Raw genomic sequence first — 15,823 nt, forward strand, 5'->3', positions numbered from 1 at the left:
ATAATTTATTATCTTTGTTAATAGATCTTTGTTAGAATGAAATTATATTTTTACCCTTGGTCATCCTCCTACTTTACTCTTCTATGCAATAAAATTTATTTTCAAGTATATTAATTAGAACCAAAATCAAGATGGAGATAATTATTTCATGATAAAGTTTTATATAAAAAATAGTCATCTTTATAAGTATAATGAATAGCAAAAATATTAAGAATTAAACTAAAGTAAAATAGAGTAATAGTAAAATAGAGTAATAATAAAATAGATATAAGAATAACTCATAAAAGAAAAGAAAGTAAAGTAATAACAAAATAAGTTAATAGTTATAACAATAACTTATATATATCTAAAATATTTAATTTTCTTGTTATCATTATTGGTAAATTTTTGTTAGTATGAAATTATATTTTTGTCCTTGATCATTATTCACTTTATATATAGAAAGAGATTTCTAGAATTATTTATTATCTTTCTTAGTAGATTTTTGTTAGAATGAAGTTATATTTTTACCCTTGGGCATCCTCCTACTTCACTCTTGCATATAATAGAAATATATTTTCAAATATATTAATTAGAACCAAAATAAATATGGAAATAATTAATTCATGATAATGTTTTATATAAAAAATAGGAATGTTTTATAAGCATAACAAATAGAAAAAGTATTAAGAATTAAACTAAAGTAAAATAAAGTAATCGTAAAATAGAGTAATAATAAAATAGATATCACAATAATTCACAAAAGAAAAGAAAGTAAAGTAATGAAAAAATAAGTTAATGGTAATAACAATAACTTAATATGTTTCTAAAATATTAAATTTTCTTGTTAAAAGTAACCAAATTTACTACTCGATTTATTTGTAAGTCCTTCCAAATACTTCATACTTAATGCTATCGATCATTTCTTACCTTACCAATTCATACCTTGACAAAACACACTAGTACAAACCTAAACTCACCATGAAAATCTTGAATTTAGAATTCAACTGTGTAACCCAATCCTTCTATCTATCAATATTAGCTCATACCTTGAATTTTTTGTATGAATTAATGTATCTTAATTTATCATTGATCTCCTCTCCATCGACCTTATCATATCTTTCGCTAAAATATTCAGTCGTACTCACTACCAAACTCAAAACCACAAAAAATACTTATAGGTAGACTCTAGTTAGACACCTAACACGCCTTTTTTTTGAGTTTTATCCAATAGTTTTTAACCAATATGATGAAACCCGTATAAAGTCATAATAATCTGAGAAAAATAGATGAAACTACATGTATTTGAATTCAATTATCCAGATTTCTTTGAATATACATCTTTAACCCTTGCAATTAGAGAAAATCTTCTTATTCTCACCTCCTTCCGAAAGCTACACTATATTCCGCTAATTTATTTATTCGAGTAGTGTTTGAACATCCCTATAACTTTTCTTGCAATCAAGAAAATCATCAACTAGTATCAAACCTCAGCCTTAGATACTCACAAGTCATCATTACAATGCGAAATTTGTTTAACAATTAATCCTTATTACATATTGTAACAACCCTAAAAATGGATATGCTAAGTAATGCTTAAAGTGTCTAGAATGCCTAAGATTAGACCAGGGTTCACACAGATTGATGCGCGTAGAACCAGACCTCGGAACCCTTGCTACATCAAAGTCAACTAACTTGGGGAGTTAGTTGAGCTTGGAAAGCTTGGGTCCAACCATGTAGGGCTCTCAAATACGAAATTTTACTTGAAGGAGTCTTTACCGGACTACAAAAGGGAAAATCTTAGGTTTGAAGGGTGTAGGGTTAAAATGGTATGTGTTTGGAATTGTAAGCATGTTAAGTTATGTCAACGAAAGTATGTGAAAAATGATATGTTTTTATTGTTGAATTTTATGTGCGATTGTTTGTGTAAATCACGAGGTGTAAAAGTGGTGTAATGTTGCTGGATGAAATGTTACTTCTTGGCTGAATATAATCATAAAAATATTACACTTAAAGATGCACCAAATGATCGACGAAATGCCTTAAGAATTAACTTATGAATGATGATAAAAAGAAGCTGGAAATAGTGAACAAATTTTCAGCATTTGGTAGGTTGGGTTCGGCCAAACAAAATGGTACAAAATGCAATGAAAAATGAATGTAAAATAAGTGGGATCACTAAGGATTGAAACCAAGACATAATTACATGAAAGCTACAAAAAAATCAACAAAAGATTATGACAAAAATAGATTGGAAGAGACTAAATTTCCAGCCTGTAGAAAGTTGTAGTCTCGGCCAACTTTTAAAAAAATGAGCTTCGTTTAAAATTATTTTTAAATGTGAGGTCATTGGGAACTGAACCCATGACATCACTAAATGAAAATTTCATATAAATTTTGTGAGAAAAATGCAAGGAAAAATAGATGTGGTGAGTGTGGATTAAACCCACAACCTCTTGAATGGATGAGAGAGATAGGAGAAAAATAAAGGAGAAAATAAATGTGGAGAGTGGGGATTGAACCCAAAACCTCTTAGATAGGTTAGAAATTTAAGATATAAATTAAAAGAAAAATAATGAGATTGTGGGGGATTGAAACCCACAACCCTATTGACTTAAACGAATAAGGAGAGGAGAAAAAGAGAGGAAACATTATGTGATTGATGGGGATCGAACTAGGGTCCCCCAAATCTGAAAAATGCGATTATCAAGTTTAAAATAAGATTAATTGTTATCCAACGGATTCGAAATTGTGTTCCCTTTCCCAATTTTGTATTGACACATAAGTCATACGTAAGTAAATATTTAATGAATGCTACCTCTAAAGATCGAAATGAATATCTTGGTATATCTACAAGATGCGTAAGTCTTGTACCACATAATCTTGGGTAAATATGAATTACACAGACAAACTATGAATGAATCCCCATGACTTGTATGTATAGACACATAAGTCTAGCATACGTTTAAAAGTACGTGAACCTAAGATACATGTGATGAAATGATGTAACCCTAAAAGGGTAAAGTAAAAGTGTGAAACACAACAAATGGCCAAGTGCATTGGTGTATGATGAAATGAACAATGAAATGATGAAATGAACAATAAAATGATGAAACCCTAGAAGGGTTAAGAAAGAGTGTGAAACACACTAAATGGCCAAGTGCATTGACATATGATGAAATGAACATTCACGTAAAATGGGGTGATTAATTATGAAGAGCAAATGTGCTAATGTTAATGAATGTGGTGAAAACATGATATGAGACTAATGTAAAAAAATGAGAGCAATCTCATATGAGCCTAAGTAAATATTACAAAAACATACTCATCTATGAGAGTGTAAAGTTAATGAAGAGACTAGTCTCTATGAACACACTAATGAAAGTATTAAGATTAACAAACTTAATACTAATGATGAGATGAGAAATTATCTATTGAGCTATGATGTCCTCATACTAGAAGCCTACTTCCATTACTTATGAATTGAATGTAATGGAACTTTATATTGATCACCGATAGACTTGATATGAGCGGTGATGCCTTCTTTCGGGAAGGGCGGAGGTTCACGTAACTTTGATGAGATGCGACTGTCTGGCATGCCGGGTATGGGTCTTCTTATATCTCCTAGTCTTTGAACCTATACTGCCAATATAGGGATCTGGCGTGGTTCAATTCCCATGTACGCTAGCATGTTTTGGGTCACTTTTGCTGGTGATTCCACCTCTTTTTGGTATGGGGTTTCATGACACTGCATTTCATGATGGTCACATGATCTATGTCGGTTAAAGTTAAAGTTTCCCATGAATAAATGAGGCCAGCCTCAAATGATGCACACAATGAAATGCATGATACCAAAGGTGTTAGGATATGTAATCAAGAGGTGAGCTAGACATAAGTAATGACACCAGGTCATTCTTGATCATTGCGCAACGAACCTGATGAAAGTCTTAAAATATATCCTAGGTATAGCTGGTGTTTACACTAGCCCATGAATGATATGAAATGAAGTACGTATGAATGAATGAAGTAGACTCTGTGTTTGCTAAAGCAGACCCCCTAGTTGAGGTCTCATATGTTGAGTCCTCATTTTTGAGAAGTCTTAATGTCAAGTCCATGATTCCAAGGTCTCATGGCATACGAATGAGTGATATGAACAACGTTATGTGTTATATGAATTATGATATGTGTTATGTGATGTTAGCAAAATGATAAGTTTGATGATCAATGAACCTCTCATGGCATAACTTTACTAATCCAAATTTGGAAAGCTCATAAACTTTCCTAATCGAAATTTGGAAAGTTCACTCACATTCCTAATCTCAATTTGGCAAGTCCACTGACTTGACCTGCTATAATCATGTTGATAGGAAAGAGATATTCTTACTCATGCATGTTCTGTCCTTGGTGTGTGCTTGCATATACCCATACTTAGTACAAGTGTGTACTAACCCTATACAACTCTAAACTTTTAGGTGCAGGCACAAGTTGACGCTAGAGCTACAGGATCAACGTTGCAGCTATCCGAACGTGGAGCTTTCATCCGGACTTGGTAGGCTCTCATACTTTCGAGGCTGTCTACTATTATTATCTAGATTAGTTGTAGGACTTAGCTAGTGGAACATGTTCCACTAGTGTTTCATTTTCAAACTTTGTATTGGTGTCGTTTTGGCAAGTACACATTTAATGCAGCTAAAAACTATTTCTTTCATTTGATGATCTTAATATTAGATGGTTGATGGTGAACAATTATATATGTAATAGAATATTTAGTAAGCATGTTAGGAAACAAAAAATTTCAAATTTTCCTCTAAAATTAACCTAGATGAAGTAAGAATGACGTATGCATTCTTGTCTGCGACCTCTGAAAAGTCAACGCCGCCAATCTCGTCAAGGAATCAGATACCGCTCGTGACAAAGTAGGTATCAGAGCATTAGGTTGAATTCCGAGGATAATTAGTTCACATCAACCACATCGAGTAGTTTCTAAGTCATGGTAGTGAAGTGCACCACTATCCTTGATTAAAGACTGCATGATGTGTAGGAAAATTTCCTTTATTATGATCTTATCGTGCCTTTCCTAATGTTTAAATTCTTGGTGTTATAAGTGTGTATAACATCAAATCCTTGTTGTTTACAGATAATGAACACTAGAGAGCTATTGGTCAGAGGAGAGGAGTAGCAGCTGCTGGGGACAATCAAGTTCCACCCCAGGCTCCAACTCAAGGAGTAGCCATGCCAGTTAACCCTGCTGGGTTGACTGATGCAGAGGTAAGGGTATCTTTGGCCCAGATGGCATAGGCCATCACCATGCAAGCTCAGACCATGACTGCCCAGGTCAACCGACAGAATGTTTAAAGGGAGAATCCACCAGTACGTAGCATGACTAACAGGCTACGAGACTTTACAAGGATGAATCCTCCTATTTTCACAGGGCCCATGACTTCAAAGGCTACCCAGGAATTCATGGATGAAGTACACAAGATTTTGGTGTCCATGGGGCCCACAAGTACTGAAAAGTTTAGCTGGCTTCCTATCAGCTCAAGGATGTTGCACAGACTTGGTGCAAGATGTGGTAGGATAGCCGAACTTCGGAAAAAGTTCCGGTCACGTGGGAGCTGTTTAAGACAACCTTCCTTGAGAGATTTTCCCCAAGGAGATGAGAGAGGCCAAGGTTGAGGAGTTTATCAACCTTAAACAGGAATCGATGATAGTCAGGGAGTATTCCCTAAAGTTTGTGAAATTATCCAGGTATGCCACTTCTCTTGTGTCTTACAGCAGAGACGAGATGAGTAGATTCTTGACAGGGATTGTTGAGGATCTCGATGAGGAGTGTAGGGCAACTATGCTGCATGACAACATGGACCTTTCCAGGGTTATTGTCCATGTCTAGCAAGTGGAGGAAAGCAGAAAGAGGAAGCACACTAGGGCATAGAACAGGTTAAGGCAAGCCAAGGAGAATTTTTCAAGGAAGAGTAGTACTGAAATAAGGAATAAGCCAAGGTTTAAGAAGGGACTCTCCCACCAAGGGCAGATAATTTCATCAAAGGGTCGCTATGATAGGAATTTCGAGTCCAAAGTTAAGAGAAATAATGAAGTAGATACACCTTAGGAGAGATCACCTAGAAGGAAGTGTGGCAAACTAAATGGAGGAGAGTGTATAATGGGCACTAATGCTTGTTACAGTTGTGGCAAACCAGGTCACATCGTGAAGGATTGTCCGAATAGGAGAAGTCAAGATCAAGGGAAGGAGAGAGTTCAGCCTAATAGTCCAAGTTAATAGGCTCCAAGGAGGCAATGATTCTTCTCACTAAAGTCTGGGGGTGCAGTGTAAGGCACCTCTGGTGAAGTCTTGGGTGAGTAGCCTTAATTAGTCCTTCAAGTATTTGACTGTGTATGGTGTGTATGCACTAGTATGAGGTTAATATGTTTGAGACATCATGTTGGTTGCTGATTTGTATGATTTATAGGTTTACTTATGTTGTATGCTTTGATGAGACTAGATAAGGAAAGAGTTCCTTAGTCTATTAATGTGAAACTACTAGTAGGTTTCAAGGATGTGCACCATCATGCTAATAGGTGAATCAGATATTAACCAATGAAAAGTATAGAATTGCTTATGTATGCATACTTCAATAGATGAGTGGCTTGTTGCTAGTAAAGAGTTGTGTCTTTCGGGGATGAATGTTTCTATGGGGGGTATAATGTAACAACCCTAAAAATGAATATGCTAAGTAATTCTTAAAGTGTCTATAATGCCTATGATTAGACCAGGTTTACCACGGACTGATGCGCGTAGAACCAAACCTCGGAACCCTTGCTACAGACAAGCCAACTAACTTGGGGAGTTAGTTGATCTTGGAAAGGTTGGGTCCAACCATGTAGGGCTCTCGAATACGAAGATTTACTTGAAAGAGTCTTTACAGGACTTAAAAAGGCAAAATCATAGGTTTGGAGGGTGTAGGGGTAAAATGGTATTTTTCCAGGCTAAGGGTAGTATCATAATTACCCTAAATATAAAATTAATTATTTAATTAATAAGGTTGAGGGGTATTTTGCGGAGAGATGGCCGGAATTGGGCTCTTGAAGTGAAGTCTTGCTCCACCCGGGTTCGAACCTAGGTGGAAGCAAGGAATTAAAGTGATTTTTTATTTAAGCTATTGAATTAATGTAATTAAATAATAATAATTATTCATTAGCTGATTTAAAATAAAACAAAAATCAGATTTTTAATAATTAAATAAAAACCTTATTTGACTAAATCCTAAACTAGACTCCTAATCCTAAGAAAACTTTTCTCTCCCACGCTCATATCTCTCTCACGTATCTATAACTCTCACTCATGATTCTCTCTGCCAAATAACTTCAAAAAACAGTAGTTAAACCAATGTTCTTCACACTTGATGAACTCACAATGAAAATATAAGAAAACAAACGAAATCAATCACGTAGGCAAAGAGAAGTTTGTCCGTCGAGTTGGTGTTGACTTTGAGGGGATTTGGACGTGATTTTTGGAGAAGATTTTTGGCAGAAAGTGGAGGTTTGAACGTCATAAAAGGTATGAGTTTTCTTACTCTTTGTCCCTTTCCCAATAGACCGTTAAGGCTCAGATGAATCTACTTTAAAACAAGGGTTGTTCCCGTTCTTGTCGAACTCTTTGTCCCTAGTATCCCTTTGATCTCAATGTGAAATAGGTTAGAGATCATGTTGTTGTTATGTTTTCTAGTAGTTTAAGTATGAATTTTGATTTTCGTGATAATTTGTTCTTGATTATGTGTTTTGAATTGTAAGTATGTTAAGTTATGTCAACCGAAAGTATGTGAAAAATGATATGTTTTTATTGTTGAATTTTATGTGCGAATGTTTGTGTAAATCATGAGGTGTAAAAGTGGTTTAATGTTGATGGATGAAATACAATTCTTGGCTGAATATAATCATAAAAATATTACACTTAAAGATGCACCAAATGATCCACGAAATGCCTTAAGAATTAACTTATGAATGATGATAAAAAGAAGCTTAAAATAGTGAACAAATTTTCAGCATTTGGTAGGTTGGGTTCGGCCAAACAAAATGGTATAAAATGCAATGAAAAATGAATGTAAAATAAGTGGGATCACTAAGGATTGAAACCAAGACATCATTACGTGAAAGCTACAAAAAAATCAAGAAAAGATTAAGACAAAAATGGATTGGAAGAGACTAATTTTCTAGCCTGCAGGAAATTGTAGTCTCGGCCAACTTTTAAAAAAATGAGCTTCATTCAAAATTATTTGTAAATGTGAGGTAACTGGGGATTGAACCCATGACATCACTAAATAAAAATTTCATAAAAATTTCGTGAGAAAAATAAAAATAAAAATAGATGTGGTGAGTGGGGATTGAACCCACAACCTCTTGAATGGATGAGAGAGTTAGGAGAAAAATAAAGGAGAAAATAAATGTGGAGAGTGGGAATTGAACCCACAACAACTTGGATAGGTGAGAGTTAAGATATACATTAAAATAAAAATAATGAGCTTGTGAGGGATTGAACCCACAATCTCCTTGACTTAAACGAAAAAGGAGAGGAGAAAAAGAGAGGAAATATTATGTGGTTGATGGGGATCAAACTAGGGTCCCCCAAATCTGAAAAATGCGATTATCAAGTTTAAAATAAGATTAGGTGTTGTCCAAGGGATTCGAAATTGAATTCCCTTGCCCGATTCCGTATTGACATATAAGTCATATGTAAGTAAATATTCAATGAATGCTGCCTCTAAAGATCGAAATCAATATCTTGGCATATCTACAAGATGCATAAGTCTTGTACCACATAATCTTGGGTAATATGAATTACTTAGACAAACTATGAATGAATCCCCATGGCTTGTATGTATAGACACATAAGTCTAGCATACGTTTAAAAGTACGTGAACCTAAGATGTATGTGATGAAATAATGTAACCCTAAAAGGGTTAAGTAAGAGTGTGAAACACACTAAATGGCCAAGTGCATTGGCGTATGTTGAAATGAACAATGAAATGATGAAATTAACAAAGAAATGATGAAATGAACAATGAAATGATGAAACCCTAGAAGGGTTAAGTAAGAGTGTGAAACACACTAAATGACCAAGTGCATTGGCATATGAGGAAATGAACATTCACGTAAAATGGGGTGAGTAATTATGAAGAGCAAATGTGCTATTGTTAATGAGTGTGGTGACAACATGATATGAGGCTAATGTAAAAGATGAGACCAATCTCATATGAGCGTAAGTAAATATTACCAAAACGTACTCATCTATGAGAGTGTAAAGTTAATGAAGAGACTAGTCTCTATGAACACTCGAATGAAAGTATTGAGATTAACACACTTAATACTAATGATGAGATGAGAAATAATCTATTGAGCTATGATATCCTCATACTAGAAGACAACTTCCATGACGTATGAGTTGAATGTAATGGAACTTTATATTGATTACCGATAGACTAGCTATGAGCAGTGATGCCGTCTTTCGGGAAGGGCGGAGGTTCACGTAATTCTGATAAGATGAGACTGTCCGACATGTCGGGTATGGGTATCCTTATATCTCCCATTCTTCGAACCTATACTGCCAATATAGGGATCTGAAGGGGTTTAATTCCTATGTACGCTAGCATATTTTGGGTCACTTTGTCCAGTGATTCCACCTCTTTTCGGTGTGGGGTTTCATGACACTGCATTTCATGATGCTCACATGATCTATGTCGGTTAAAGTTAAAGTTCCCCATGAATGAATGCGTCCAGCCTCAAATGATGCACATAATGAAATAAATGATACCAAAGTTGTTAGGATATGATAATCAAGAGGTGATCTAGACTTAAGTAATGTCACTAGGTCATTCTTGATCATTCACAGCGAACCTGATGAAAGTCTTAAAATATATCCTAGGTATAGCTGGTGTTTACACTTGCCCATGAATGATATGAAATGAAGTACGTATGAATGCATAAAGTAGACTTTGTGTTTGCTAAAGCAGACCCCCTAGTTGAGGTCCCATATGTTGAGCCCTCATTTTTAGGAAGTCTTAATGTCAAGTCCATGATTTCAAGGTCTCATGGCATACGAATGAGTGATATGAACAACGTTATATGTTATATGAATTATGATATGTGCTATGTGAGATATGTTATGTGATGTTAGGAAAATGATAAGTTTGATGATGAATGAAACTCAAATGACATAACTTTACTAATCCAAATTTGGAAAGCTCATAAACTTTTCTAATCCAATTTTGGAAAGTTTACTCACTTTCCTAATCTCAATTTGGCAAGTCCACTGACTTGACCTGCTATAATCATGTTGATAGGAAAGAGATATTTTTACTCATGCATGTTCTGTCCTTGGTGTGTGCATGCATATACCCATACTTAGTACAAGTGTGTACTAACCCTATACTACTCTAAACTTTAAGGTGCAAGCACAAATGGACGCTACAGCTACAGGATCAACGTTGCAGCTATCCGGACGTGGAGCTTTCATCCGGACTTGGTAGGCTCTCATACTTTCGAGGTTGTCTACTATTATTATCTAGATTAGTTGTAGGACTTATCTAGTGGAGCATGTTCCACTAGTGTTTCATTTCCCATTTCATTTTCAGACTTTGTATTGGTGCCATTTTGGCAAGTACACACTTAATGCAGCTAGGAACTATTTCTTTCATTTGATGATCTTAATATTAGATGGTTGATGGTAAACAATTATACATGTAATAGAATGTTTAGTAAGCATGTTGGGAAACAATAAATTTCAAATTTTCCGCTAAAATTAACCTACATGAAGTAAGAATGACGTATGTAGTCTTGTCTGCAATATTTGAGAGGTCAACGACGCCGGTTTCGTTTGAGGTTTAGATTTCGATCGTGACATATATTGCATCTCAATCACAATCGATCACGAACTCTTATTACTATTATACTCAGTTAGCTTTGTCATCACCACGAAATAAATCTTTTCATAATTAGGGCAGTTTAAATCCAGTTATACATACCAAAATCAAAGGACTAACTCAATTATATTTACATAAGTATACTCTTTAAGACTTTCTTTACCAATAAACTTGTCATTCTAGATTCTATCCATTTCCTTGGACCTTAAGATGAAACCATTGGTTCTCATTTAGAACCCTAGGGATACACTTCTCAACTCAGCACATTAATATTGTATCAACGATCCACCACTAAAATCTTTCTTATACACAATACTTAACCCAAACATCTATGCTAACAAATTAGTTAGTTTGTCAAGTGTGAATGCAATATTGGATCTCATTATATGAACATTTGATACAATTTATAACTCTTTAAGTAGTTAGTATTCATGCTTAACGATAGACATATCCGTCGTCATATACCACTAATACCACAAAAAGTCTGTTAAATCCACCAATAGGATTCAACATACACCTCGAGAAGATTATACTCAATAGCTCACACATTCCTGACCATAATGTAACTACAATACAGTACTAATTTCATTTGGTCTCGAATCTAAAGTGATTTATTCATAGATCAGGTCAATAGTATGAGTAACACACTCCATGGTTCTTACCAAGTGATGATCGATACCTTTATAGTAGTCATTTTGGAAGTCTCTTTGACATTCACTTAGTCTATGAAACTAAAATAGAGATTTTGGCTCACTCTCATCATTCACTACGTAGCTCATATATGTTGTAAAACGATCATTAAATGTAGCTTTTGAAGTTATCACATTCATTATCTAACCTTCTTTTTAGTCATTTCACTTCAATTCTCGAACTATTTTTCCGTTTCGCCTATACTACACAAGTACTATATATATATATATATATATATATATATATTCTATTCTAAATCTAACTACAAATCCTTTTCATAAGTATATTACTTCCACTTTACTACCAAATCAAACATTCAACCAATACATGACACACCAACTACTCACCAGCAGAACTATACACGAGGCATCACATAAATGAGAGTCAATGGAGTGAAGCGATAAGAATCAAAATCGGATCAAGTACGCACGATATAGATCCAAGAAGTGAAGATTTTTCCTAAAAGTCACTATAGCCTCTCAAAGATAAGTACACACGTCTCCGTACCGATCCTCAAGACTCTACTTAGACTCGACTTGTACACACATGACACCTATGAACCTGTGGGTCTGATTCCATTTTTTCATGACCCAAAATTGGATGTGATGACACTCGTCTTATCCTACCAAGACAAGTCAGCCTAAAACACAAATAATACAATAAAATGCGGAAAATTTACTACAACTTAAATTATACCCCCAAAATTTGGTTGTCACGTGTACAAGCCTCTGTAGTATTACAATTAATTCAAAACAAATTATAAGTCTCATATGATATTGTTTCTAGAGTAGAACAAGATCATAAATAGGAGTAAGAAGGTCTGTTGAGATGACAAACAACTGCCTCACAAATCTCCAAGAAGCCTCGGAAAAGAAGATAATATATCACAAAGGTCCGAGCTAGTAACCTAAAATAAATTGTATAAGCAAGGGGTGAGTACCAAACCATACGTTACTCAACAACTAAACCTCTAAATACAAGCTCAGGGGATGAAATACGGGTACTCCTACCACCCCGAACAGAACCTCCACAACTACAACCTGCATAAACATCAGCCCGACCTAACAACTCACAGTTTACATAGCACGTAACTTAACAACAACACTTAGACAAATTACATATCCTTCACAACAACACTTTAACAAATTACATATCCTCACCAAACCCACTTAAACAAATTAGATATCCTTAATAACAACACTTCAAAAATTTACATATACTCAATAATAACACTTCAACAAATTACATATCCTCAATAACAAGCTCAGTATTCAATAATCACAAGTTCCGCAAAAAAAAATCACAAGAACAACAAAACACAATATCAAGTTCACTAATGATAAGTATGTATAATTTAATGGAATGTAATGTCAAGTATAATGATGCATGTTTGACCTAGTAATACACACCCGCTGTCTCTCAGTTCAGGACCCATAGGGGACATATTAGTCCATACATCTATTACGACGCACAATACGACCCTCGATAAAAGTAACAATCACGATGCACGATACGTCCTCGAAATACAGTATCCATCGCGGCGCGAGATACGTCCCTCGAAATGGTACATCCCCTTTAAGTTCTCATTCTTTCTCAATGCATATAATACTGGTCACAACCATGTCTTAAAATAATGCAAATGACATGTTCAAACAAATAAAGAGGAATATGACCATTTTCATAACATTGCACAATTCACAACAACAACAACAATGATTTAACAAGTCTTTTAGACCATTTTCCAGTATAGACACATCACACACAAGCAATTATTCGCATTACCTTTTATACCCTTTGTTTTCATTATTAGAATTAATCAATGTGGACAAGTCAACACATCATCAAGTCCCATTACTCCCAAACATATACCTCAAGGAAATACACGCATTTCATACACTTAGCAAGGGTTCAGAAATCCACTTGCCTCAATCAATCGAGCAATTACTCAAGAATTGAGCCTTCCTCTTTCGGTTGACTCCCAAATCAATATAATCTAGTCAAATAGATGACCACCATAAGATTTCAAGACTAACAACACCCACATTGCTATATTTCTATTCTAGACTAAAAAAATCACTTATATATATATATATATATATATATATATATATATATATTCAAGTTTCTAATCTTGATGTTAATTAATATGTCAACTCTATCAATTTCTCCAAGTTTCAAGCCTAGAGTTAGGCCATAATTTCTTGAAACACTACATCCCCAATAACTTAAATAAAATATAATACACACAATAATTAATTAGGTATCTCCGTATCAAAAACTAACTTTATTATGCGATAAACAAATATCAAAAGTTTGAAATTAAAGCCATTGGCTATGAAACCAGTGGTGACAACTATTATCCCAAAGCAATTATTATAATTACTTAATACAATTGTTGCTCTGTAAAACATTGAAACTATAATTTTATTGTTATCCAACTTAAAATTCCTCCAAATCTTTATAACCCACCAACTCTAATAAGCACAAGAATCAATGATCCCATTTATACTATAAACAACGAAACACAAGCAAACATATCTACAGAAAGTTTCCGTAAAAACAATTATCTTACTTCAATTCCTCTTAATAACAATATAAAATTTCCTACTGCTTATTAATACGTAGCAAATATTCCAAAACCAAAACTAGGAAGAGAATCATACGTGAAATTCTAGGAAACTCAAGGAAACTGCTCTTCATAGCAAGTCTTCCGCATTACGCTTTGCGGTAAGACAAAAATATATGATAACCCTATTTCTATTTAAATTTTATATATATATATATATATATATATATATATATATATATTATAAACCTGATTAATTAATCACCAACTACACTATGTTTAAATATTATTTGTTCATTTGTTCATTTATTATTTTTCTTTTTCTTTTCATTATTATTAGTAACAAAATTATCCTTTGTAACTCATCCTTATAAGTCATGTATTTTTATATTTTTTTAAATAAAAACTACTAAGAAGGTTAATATAAAAATAGTTATTAGTATTTATAAAACGACTAAGAGAATCGTTACAAATACTTTAAAAAAATGTACAATAAAAGTGAGAAGAAACCCTCTATTTATATCTACAAAATAGTAGTATGCATAAGTGTTAATTGTTCCTTATCATAAAAGTTACAATCTTTCGAAAAAGTCACTACTCATCGAAAAAATCACAACCTTTTGCAAAAGTACAACTTATAAGAAAAGGCACAACCCTTTAAAAATTCACAACCCTTCGAAAAAGTCACAACTCATCAAAAAAAGCACAACCTTTTGATAAAGTCATAACCCTAATATGGAAATTTAGAGTTGGCGGTTTGAATTTAAGTATGTTTATTTTCTTAAACTTTGTGCTTGGTCCAAATCCAATAATAAAATTGACTGAGAGAGTACATAAATAAAAATAATTTAATTATTAATGAAGTGTATATACATGCCTGATTTGATGCACTTTTTTTTTGTTCTCTTTCATGAAGCAATGACTTTTAAAGATGAGCTTCACAGAAATGAGGTGGTAAAAACACCCCAAAAATTAAGCTTCCAGAGAAAAAAACAACAACTTAATAAGCGAATGTTTGGTTGTAACATGTATTGCCACATGTTGTACATACTTAAATAACAGACAATGACACTGCTGACTCATTTAGTGATGAGGAAAAAAATCTTCAAGTGGAGAAGTCCAAACGACATTAAAGAATTTATAAAGAAATTATATTCAAAAATGAAAAGGCCAAGGTCACTTCAAAGACGATATCATCCAAAGAGAAAAAAAGATATAAAACTGCACCAAGAAAATTTAAAAAAGTATACGGGAGTTAGACAACGAAAATAGGGAAGATGGGGTGCAGAGATTCGAGATGTAATAACGAATAAACGATGTTGGTTGAGAAGTTTGGATAATACAGATGAAATTGCTTTAGTTTATAACAAGACAACCGTTAAAATAATAGGTGTTAATGCTTTGATAAATTTCTTGAGCTACAACCAATGGAAAGAAACCATATGCACTACTAAGAAGACAATAGGCATGCAGCTCCATATATGTTTAGTTACTTTTTTTTGTTCAACTTTTCATAGATTTATCCATATCACCTTTGAAATAATGAGTTCAGAAGCTGAACTTTAGTAGTTGAAAGACATGACAGTAAGTAAAAAAGTTTCTTTTGGGGGAGAGGCCGGGGGCTAGCCCCATATCTTCTTCCCTTATTGGCAGAAATATTTAATAATCACATATA

At 33.9% G+C, this 15,823-nt stretch overlaps 1 pseudogene; it reads left to right on the top strand.

Moving 5' to 3' along the window:
- Nucleotides 1-3,787: 3,787 nt before the first annotated feature.
- The window catches only part of LOC104646716 (uncharacterized), a 31,137-nt pseudogene continuing 19,101 nt past the window's right edge, over nt 3,788-15,823 (top strand).

This window comes from Solanum lycopersicum, chromosome 1 (assembly GCF_036512215.1).
Source record: "Solanum lycopersicum chromosome 1, SLM_r2.1".
In the NCBI taxonomy this organism is placed as follows: Eukaryota; Viridiplantae; Streptophyta; class Magnoliopsida; order Solanales; family Solanaceae; genus Solanum; species Solanum lycopersicum.